Source organism: Eptatretus burgeri, chromosome 7 (assembly GCF_056783735.1).
Source record: "Eptatretus burgeri isolate ZD-2024b chromosome 7, Ebu_testis_v1, whole genome shotgun sequence".
In the NCBI taxonomy this organism is placed as follows: Eukaryota; Metazoa; Chordata; class Myxini; order Myxiniformes; family Myxinidae; genus Eptatretus; species Eptatretus burgeri.
In genome coordinates, this window is record NC_140967.1 from 25,109,752 (window position 1) to 25,119,534 (window position 9,783).

Here is a 9,783-nt window from a genome sequence, read left to right on the forward strand (position 1 = left end):
TTGATGAAATCAGCGTAAAAACAAAGTTGAAGGGGGCGCCACGGGCAAGGTGTTCGAGATAGAGCAAAATGATTTCAAGACTTTAGGTGGGGAATGACCTCAAGATTATGCATAAAAAAATATTGTCATCCTAGCTCTCAAAGTTTTGGCGGTCATTTGATTTTTATGTCAAAATTCGCAATTTTCTAAGTTCGTGACCTTGACCTTGGGACGAAAATGAAAAATCGAGCTCCGTGGGGCTATGCAGGTGCCATTGGGCTAACCAAATACCGAAACCCCTGCCAGATTCAACAAACCCCCTTGGAGAAGATGTAACTTGAAATCGGCTACCCCCTAAAAACATGTTTTTTGGGCGTGGCTCCACCCATAATGCGCAGCAATGCGCAGTACGCATCACGCCCATTCTCAGGAAAACACAATTAGATCATGATATAAACCTCCCACCCAAATTTTATCAGGATCGGATCAAAACCCACGGAGCTATGCTCGGGACAGACAGACAGACAGACACACACCCATAACGAATATAGTGGTCACTTACTGACTCGTGAACCAATGAGTAAATAACTCCTTGGGTCGAGGCCTCACACACAGACTCAAATACGGACAACGGGGATACAAAATAAAAAGAAAAACTCTCCTTTTCAAGTGTACTTGAAATTCAGCTCGGCCCAGAGATGATCCTTGTCGAACTGGAATCGAGGAGCTTCTCTCGTAACAGGGCAGACGTACGCCTGGCAATCCACGAGCGGCTCTCCACATAAAGGCTCAAAATGTGCCAGCCTTCCTCTTTCCAAAAGTGCGCAAGCCAACTCCAAACCTCTTCAAAAGCACCACCTGCCGCATGCGTTCCTCACATTGACCTCGTGTGTGCGCTCTGCCAACCTCTCGTCCTATCCAGATGGAAACCTTCCACAATCCAAAAGTGCGCAAGCCTGCCTGCCCTTGACCTCAATCACACTGATCTGTCTTAAGATCTGCCCCCAACCTCTCCTGTGCGCTCCTTTTCCTTAAGATCCACCTCCGGGCATGGCCTGCTCGCACCAAACCCGGGAAGGCGGGGCTTCTCCAGTTCGGCTAGCCTCTGACGTCACGCTCACCAATCGTACCTCGGGGGCATGACTTCGCTCATTGTCAACCTTTGAAGGTGGGGCTTTCTGCCTGTCTGTTGTAGTTTCAGGGACATGTTCCCCATCTTTATTGCCAGGCTTGAAATAGAAAAACAGAGGGAAAACCACAGAGGGCAATCACATCCTGGGGAATTTATTCTTACTCTCGAAGCTATTCACACCACACCACCCCTCGTGTGGTGACACGTAACACTTAAGCTCACAGATTCCCGAACTTAGTTACATCGAGATGCTTTCTTCTCGACCATGGACCAAGCAACTCTACACAATGCTAAACTCCATATTAAATTCTTCCATCTATCCCCAAACCGTAAATAAATATATATATATATATATATATATATATATATATATATATATATATATATATATATATACACTATCATGGAGTATGGTAATACAGTACTCCATATGTAAGGATGGTACGAGAAAAGAATGTCTGCCCCATCAAATCCTACAATTCATTTGTTATTGGTAACTGGCTTTGACACCAATACAAATTTTTATTACAGACCCTAGGCATCAAAAAGCTACATATATCGAACAAACAGTTTCAAATGGAGCACCTCACCACCATTAGAGAATTTAAATTGCATCAGGTGGCAATAAATGTGAATTTTTGCTCCCAGCTCGCCGGCTCAATGACAGAAGATACCATTTGCATTTTCTCCATCTCTATCCCTACCCCGTTTAGAATGTGTACAATATGATATGCTGAAAAGCTACTATAGAGCGAAGTCATAAGCCTTTCAAAGCCATCTTTGCCCTCTTCCTTTTGGATGGTATCAACTGGGCTAATAAGTCTGCTCTTTATCCACTTCGTGACTTTGCCAACGATGGTGCTGAAACTCAGAATAGCTGGACAGTACAACAGGACAGCCAGCTTATTTCATACTAATGCTTGGACAAATTGCCAATTCTTGGCCTGTGATGTCAACATCTACAATTGTAAAGAACTCTACTTCACTGGCTTCGGTCTGGCAAGCCATTCAAATGCACTTTGGTTTCAAGCCATCAGGGGCTCATTTCCTCAAGTTTTTTTACCCTCGCCGAAGGAGAGGATATTGCATTTGTGTCCGTTTGTTTGTTACTTGGCAAAAAAAAAAAATTTGGACAAGTATGTTCATCGCATCCGTTTGTTTGTTACTCGCAAAATCGAAGATTGGTCAGTTGATTTTGTTATTCTGTCTGTCGTCTGTCTGTCTGTCTGTCTGTCTCTGTTTATCGCCTATAGGTCACAATTTTAAACCGATCTTCACGAAACTTCGCCACATGGTAATTTCTCGTAAGAAAGAAGCCGATTGTTTTTGAGGTCAAAAGGTCAACAGAGGCCAAAGGTCAACGACTTAGATGGGATTTATATTTCAGGTCATTGAATTCAACCAGCCAATTATTTTTCAGGTCAACATAGACCAAAAGGTCTATAGAGGCCCAAGGTCAACAAATAAGGTGGTATTTCTAAAATCCTCAATTTTCATCCCATTGACATCCCAAATTTGAAGAGGATTTGCATATCAGGTCATTGAATTCAACCACCAATTATTTTTTCAGGTCAACAAAGGCCAAAAGGTCAACATAGGCCAGATTTCAAAAAAATCTATTTTCATCCAATCGACTTAAAATTTGAAGAGAATTTGCATATCAGGTCACTGAATGTAACCACCGACAAATTTTGAGGTAAACATAGGCCAAAAGGTCTATATAGGCAAATAGGTCAATTTGGGCCAAATTTTCTAAATCCTAAATTTTCATCTGATCGAGTTAAAATTTGAAAAGGATTTACATATCAGGTCACTTAATTCAACCACCTATTCTTTTTGTGATCACTAGAGGTGAAAAGGTCAACATAGACCAAAAGGTCAACATTGGCCAGATTTCTAAAATCCTCAATTTGCATCCAATTAACTTGAAATTTGAAGAGCATTTGCAAATCAGGTCACTGAATTCAACCACCGATTAATTTTGACATAAATATAGGCCAAAAGGCCAATTTGGGTCAAATTTTCTAAAATCCTCAATCTTCATCCGATTGACTTGAAATTTGCCCAGGATTTTCATATCAGGGTGCTGAATTCAACTACCAATTAATTTTAAGGTCAAAAAGTCAACACAGGCCTAATTTCTAAAATTGATAGATGGCCCAAAAACTAAATATAACACTACGTCTCAAAAAGTTGTGGATGAGTTATGACAAAACAAGGTGAATGAGTTGAGTAGGTGACAAGAACAAGCGGATTGGATTTTGGTTCGGATCCAGCCCTTCAGTGGGATACAAAACGTGAACTGTTCCACCTGGCAGAGGTATGCATTTTAGCAAGTGCCATTCTACTTTGTGCTGTTTTTGCCAAGTTGTCACTCTGAGTGATTTTTCATTTGTTATCTTGCCAAAACGAAGTTTTGCAAGATATTTTAGTCAGCATGTATGTTTTTTTTTTGTTTGTTTGTTTGTTTGTTTGTCTGTAATCACGTATAAAAAATTCTGCAGAGCACAGTTATCATTGGAAATTTTTGTAACTTCGCATATCAGAGGCCTATAGAGGTCCCTTTCAGTGCACAAAATTTTGAAGGTCAAGGTCAAAGGTCAAGGTCACTGTCGCAAATCAGGGGAGTCGACGAAACTTATTTTTTTGAGTAATTTTGATCGGATCGTCTTCAAACTTCATGGGAATATAGTTCATGGTCTGGCACTCAGCTGATTAATTTTTGGTGGCGATTGGCCTTGACCTTCATGGTTAGCGCCTGCGGTCAAACATATTTGACCCCAAGGTCAAATTTTCAAGTTTTAGGAACCATATCGTGTAGTACCTCAAATTGAACACCTCGAGGAGTGCTTTCTAGATATGTCAAGCTTGAGACATTATGACGTCATTTGGTGACGTTATGAGGCAAACGCATATTTTTCATGGTTACTCTGTAGAACGATTCTCATTGGAATCTCTCGTAGGCAGATATTCCTCAAGGAGTCGCTCCTGGTGGATAGCAGCTCTGTTCACCTCAGTGTGACCTTAAAGAAGTCACACGTGGTCACCTTTTGGCAAGATACGGGTCACCCTGAGGGTGACATTGGTTTATTTGTTTGTTTGCCTGTCTGTCTGCTTGCCTCCAGCCCAAACCGCTCAACCAATCGTTTTGAATTTGAAGACCATTTGCAAATCAGCTTACTGAATTCAAGCACTAATTATTTTTGAGATCAACATCAGCCAAAATGCCAATTTAGCCAAATTTTCTCAAATCCTCAATTTTTATCTGATTGACTTGATATTTGAAAAGGATTTACACATCAGGTCACTGAATTCAGCCACCTATTAATTTGAGGTAAATATAGGCCAAAATGTCAAAATAGGTCAAAAAGCCAATTTGGGCTAAATTTTCTAAAATCCTAAATTTTCATCAAATTGACTTAAATTTGAAGAGAATTTGCATATCAGGTCGCTTAATTCAACCACCTATTCATTTTGATGTAATCATAGGCCAAAATGTCAAAATAGGCCAAAACTTCAACATGGGCCACATTTCTAGAATTATTTATAAAATTGTCAATTTTCGTCCGATTGACATGAAATTTGAAGACCATTTGCACATCAGCTTAGTGAATTCAAACACCAATTATTGTGAGGTCAACATAGGTAAAAAGGTCAACAAAGGGCGAATGTCTAAAATTGTCAATTTTCATCCGATTGATTTGAAATGAGAACAGGATTTTCACATCAGCTCACTGAATACAACCACCAATTTTTTTTAGGCCAGCACATGCCAAAAGGTCAAAGGTCATTAACTTAGGACTACTTTCTAAAATCTTCAATTTGCATACGATTTACTTGAAATTTGAACAGGATTTGCATATCAGGTCAATTAATTCAACCACTAATTATTTCCAATGTCAAAAGGTAAACACAGGCCAGATTGGGCCAAAAAACGATATTCATATGTGTGTGTGTGTGTGTGTGTGTGTGTGTGTGTGTGTGTGTGTGTGTATGAATATATATATATATATATATATATATATATATATATATATATATATATATGTGTGTATATATATATATATATACACATATAAGTATATATTTATATCTATACATATTGTTGCGGGCCGGAGGTCCGGTGGCGAGAACGACCACTAGGTGGGGGAAGTTACGTCATCTCCCACCAGACTCCCGGAATTGTAGGCCATCGCTCTCGGATAATTCAGTGAGCCGGCGGGTCGCTGAACCGACCGTGGAACGCCAATATCTTGACCGCGTAGCGTAGGGTCTTTTTGTCTGGAACCAATTTACCTAAGTAACCACGTGGTCTCGGCTACTGGGGATCCACACCCTTGGCACGTCTTGCTCGAACCGGGTCACTCTACCGACTGCGGTAGTGTTCCAACTACCGACTACCAACTCCGGTTCGGGTGCAGTCGAGCGGAACTGCCAAAGCCGTGCCGGCTAGGATGAACAGATTAACGCGAACAAAAACCTGGTTAAACTCCGATCCGAACAATGCTGGACCAATGAAAGAAAGGATGGAAACGAACTGGGAACATTTCGAATGATGGTTTATTTACAATAACAAAGACTTATCACAGAATATACAAGAAAGAATTCACAATGATCAGAAATAAACACTTAAGCAGTTCTACTTAAGAGACAAGCCTGGTGTTGGCTTAGTGGTTGGGGTGGCGAGTTGAGAGACTTAAGAGACGGTGCCACACACAGACGAAAATAAAACCCAGGTGTTTTATTTGGACCCCCGCAGCCAGGAAAAGAGGCGAGCTGGGGTCGTGGTTCGACGGGGTACCTGCATGTTGGAGGGATGGGGGTGCTCGGTGGTGTGGCACCTGCTAATGGGCCTCCAGCCCGGCCCACAGTCACAAGCATGGGGCTCGTGTCCGCGGAGGAACTTGAGAGGAGTAGTTGGAGTCCCAGGGCAGGGGTCAGGGTCGCGGACAGGACACAGCAAAACTTCCACGAATGCCCCAGATTCCAGCAACAAATGCCCTGTCTCCAATAAACCTCTGACAAACGCCCTCTAATGCCCCACGAAGAGCTGAATTCAGACTCCAGCTCAGAACACACGATGCACACCAAACAACTCACTCCTCCAAAGAACTCCCCTTCAAGACTGAGGATGGTGTCGTCTTTTTATGGACCTCCCCGAACGGGGCGGGGGCTTGGTGGAACAGACATCACTGTCCACCCTGATTGGACAGGGCCTCCACGGATCCGCCCCTTATGGGCGGGGTCTCGGCCTTGTTGGGGGGAAATCCCCCCCCCCTCCACGCGTGTTTGCACTCGTCAAGCAAGAGTTACAACGTTGAGAAGGTCGTCGAGCAAGAGTTACAATGTTGAAAAGGTCGTCGTGCAAGAGTTACAACATTGAAAAGGTCGTCGAGCAAGAGTTACAACGTTGAAAAGGAACATTTGTGGAAGCAGCAAGGAACAGCTGCAAGATCTTGCCTCGGCAAGTCAGGGTGCGAGTAGACAGCGGGTGGGTAGTGGATCGTGATGGGGGATGGGATGGTTGTTGGATGCAAAGATTTAATAACCTACCTAAAAAAACATCACAACGCACACCTTTGGTTCTCCCACAAGACAAAAGGAAGGGACCTGTCTTCACATGTACTTAACAGAATAACTGACTTTTGGGACATCTGTATGTTTGAATGCATATGGTTTCCAGATACGAAACAATATATATATATATATATATATATATATATATATATATATATATATATATATATATATATATATATATATATATATATATATATATTGTTGTTGTTGTTGCGAATTCGCGCCCGCCGGCATGCGATCGGCCACGTGACTCGAATCGTGGCACGTCGCCCACCGGACGGACAATTCAGCCGCGACCCTCCGGGAACTATCGCCCGGAGCCAGTCACGGGTGGGCCTTTCGACCTCACCACAATCGTGCCAATCGGCCACCCGCATAGGATAGGGTTGTTCGCCAAACTCAACCTACCTAAGTACCCACGCGGATGGTAGACCGGGCGATCGTACCTCGCCGCAGGCAGACTCCGGACACGAACCGCTTAAGCGGTCCGTTCCGTATTAGCAGGATAACCGAGCAGTGTTATCGTCGGCCTCGACGGTTCCGATTAATTATCGGGCGTATTAATCCCACAATGAACCCGTTATGTGAAGCAAGATGGAGATTCAACAAAGGGAAGGACACAGCGAAACGGGGAACAAGTTCACACAAGCACTTTATTCACACAGACACAGGCACAAAGCACACATATACAGCCAAACAGAATCAGAAATGCACATAAAGCATATGCAAGAAGAAAACAATAAAAGCAATGACGCAGAGTTACAACCGACTACGCGAACACACGGCAACACTTATACAGTTTTACTTCACAAGACACGGCGCCACAAGTTCCATACAAAAAAAACCCCGAAAAGAAATAGAAGTGGTCACTTCCCTGTGCGTGCACCGAGTCCTTCTCTGCGCCCTCAGCTCCCGCTCCTCCGGCGCTGTCGGCGAGCTCGTGCTTCGCGCCGGCATGTGTCGCCGTTCGACGCCACGGACTGGGGTTTTGGGGAATGAACGGGGTTTCAGCGCTCTCTCGGTGCGGACGGGGGGGGGGGGGTGAAGATATCGTCGACACTCGGGGCCGAGAGGGAGAGGAAATGGCGGACGCTCCGTCCCACCAGCGGGGTCTCGGGACCACACCGACTCCGGCGAACCCTTGAACAGGAGCTTTCTCTCTTTCTCTTCACACCGTCGTTTGTCCAAAAGGTCCAAGGCTCATCAGGATCAAGGGATCCGCAGGGATCAACAGGCTGGCAGGAACAACAACAACCAACGACTTCGCAGAGCCATCCCTTTTTATATCGCGGGGCTCCGCCCCGTTGCTCCGCCCCGTTCTTTGCCCCACCCCCCCCCCTTCAAGGCGCTTCGAGAAAGGTCTCGAAGAGGGGCGTTCCTCCTCCCTGGCCACGTCACACCGCGCATCCACCAATCGGGCGCCAGCTGCCCTCCCCTCGCTTCTCCTCCCTCACACCAAGCACGGAGAAGAATGGCGCGAAAAGCCCACCGAGTGTCCTCGTTGGTTTTTATTTGAAATAAAAGATAGAAAAAGAAAAACGACTGACTCAAAGCGTCGCAGCCCGAATGAATCACATTTATTCCCTCTAAACAACGGGTTTGGGGCTAACTACACATGTACTTAAGAGATATCTCACCTACGGGACCTAAATGTTGGTTTGCGAATTTCCACAGCCGTAACAATATATATATACATATATATACATATACATATACATATATTCCCTCCACCTGCCTGCCTTTCCTCCACCTCCCCTCATGCTTACTTCCTCCAACCCCCCCTCCTCTCTCCACCACCCTCCTTGCTCCACCCCCCCTTTCCTGGAGCATGTAGCGATGTTCTCCTCACCCCTCTGAGCTCCATCCCTCCTTGCTCCATCCTCACTCCTGCTCCCTCCCCTCTCCCTCCCCTGCCTCCTCTCTCCTTCCCTCTCCTCCTCTTCTCACCCTCCCCTCTCTCCCTCCCCTCCTTCTTACTCCCCCCCTTAATATTCACATCAGTGAAGCAATGGGTTGTATTTGCGAGTGAATAAATAAAGCACGAAGAAGAGTGACAAAAATAAATGCTTCGGGTTCGATTTGTACCGCCAGATAACATGGCTATTGTGTCACTCCAAAGTTGATAATGAAAAGTGCTCCAAATCCTGAAAGAAAGAAACAAGAAAGTGAGCAAAGCAAAAAGAAAGACAGAGAGAAGGATGCAAAGGACACTCACATGCATGCGAATAAGAAGAAGCGAGTCAGCGATGACATTCCACGCCCCTCACCTCTCACTCACTATTGGATGAGGGCCCTGTTTGATGGGCGGAGGACCGGACACTCCGACTTTGGCAGGAGCAAAACTATTTCCACTCCTAAACTGGTTTCTGATGGTCTGTCAGATCGCTTAAAATAACATTTAGATTTCAAAAAATTCACAAAGGTCAGAACATGAAACATCGGTTCAGAGGAATGGGGATTTTTAGACACAAACACCAGGGTAGGTAGACATCTTCTATGTTATAAAATATACAATGCATATCTAATAACAACAATTACTTTCCACTTATGCTGTTAATTGAGGAAATAACTAAACAATACTAAGCAATGTCAACCTCTCAGAGTCATTTCCCCAAGACTAGCCCTCCCCCTTTGCTCCTGAGTCTTTGTTCAGAAGGGGGTTGTAGCATCGGGCATGACTCCACTTACTGTACAATACAACTCCCGACCCGAGTAGAAAACCCCACATGCAAAATTTCGAAAACAGTGTTAAACATTACTATAATGTGTCGCTCCGCCAGTCCTACTCATTCCCTCACAAATACACACACTTAAACAACTACATCTAGGTGCAATTTCTTTCAACAAATGTGTGGGTGGGGTGAGGATGAGTGTACCAGGATGGCCTCTTCTTCTTCTTCTTCTTCTTCTTCTTCTTGCTCAGCGAGTCTTTGAAGTTTGTGAAGTTCCCGGTCCATCCTACCCAGTAACATTCCTCTCCCCTCCCCCAATGCTGTCCATCAGAGCCCTGTGTCCCAGCACAAGTGTCCTAGATGACAGCAGGTCCAACGGCCTCTCAACTACTGGAGTTTGTGAAAATTTAACAAAAGGGT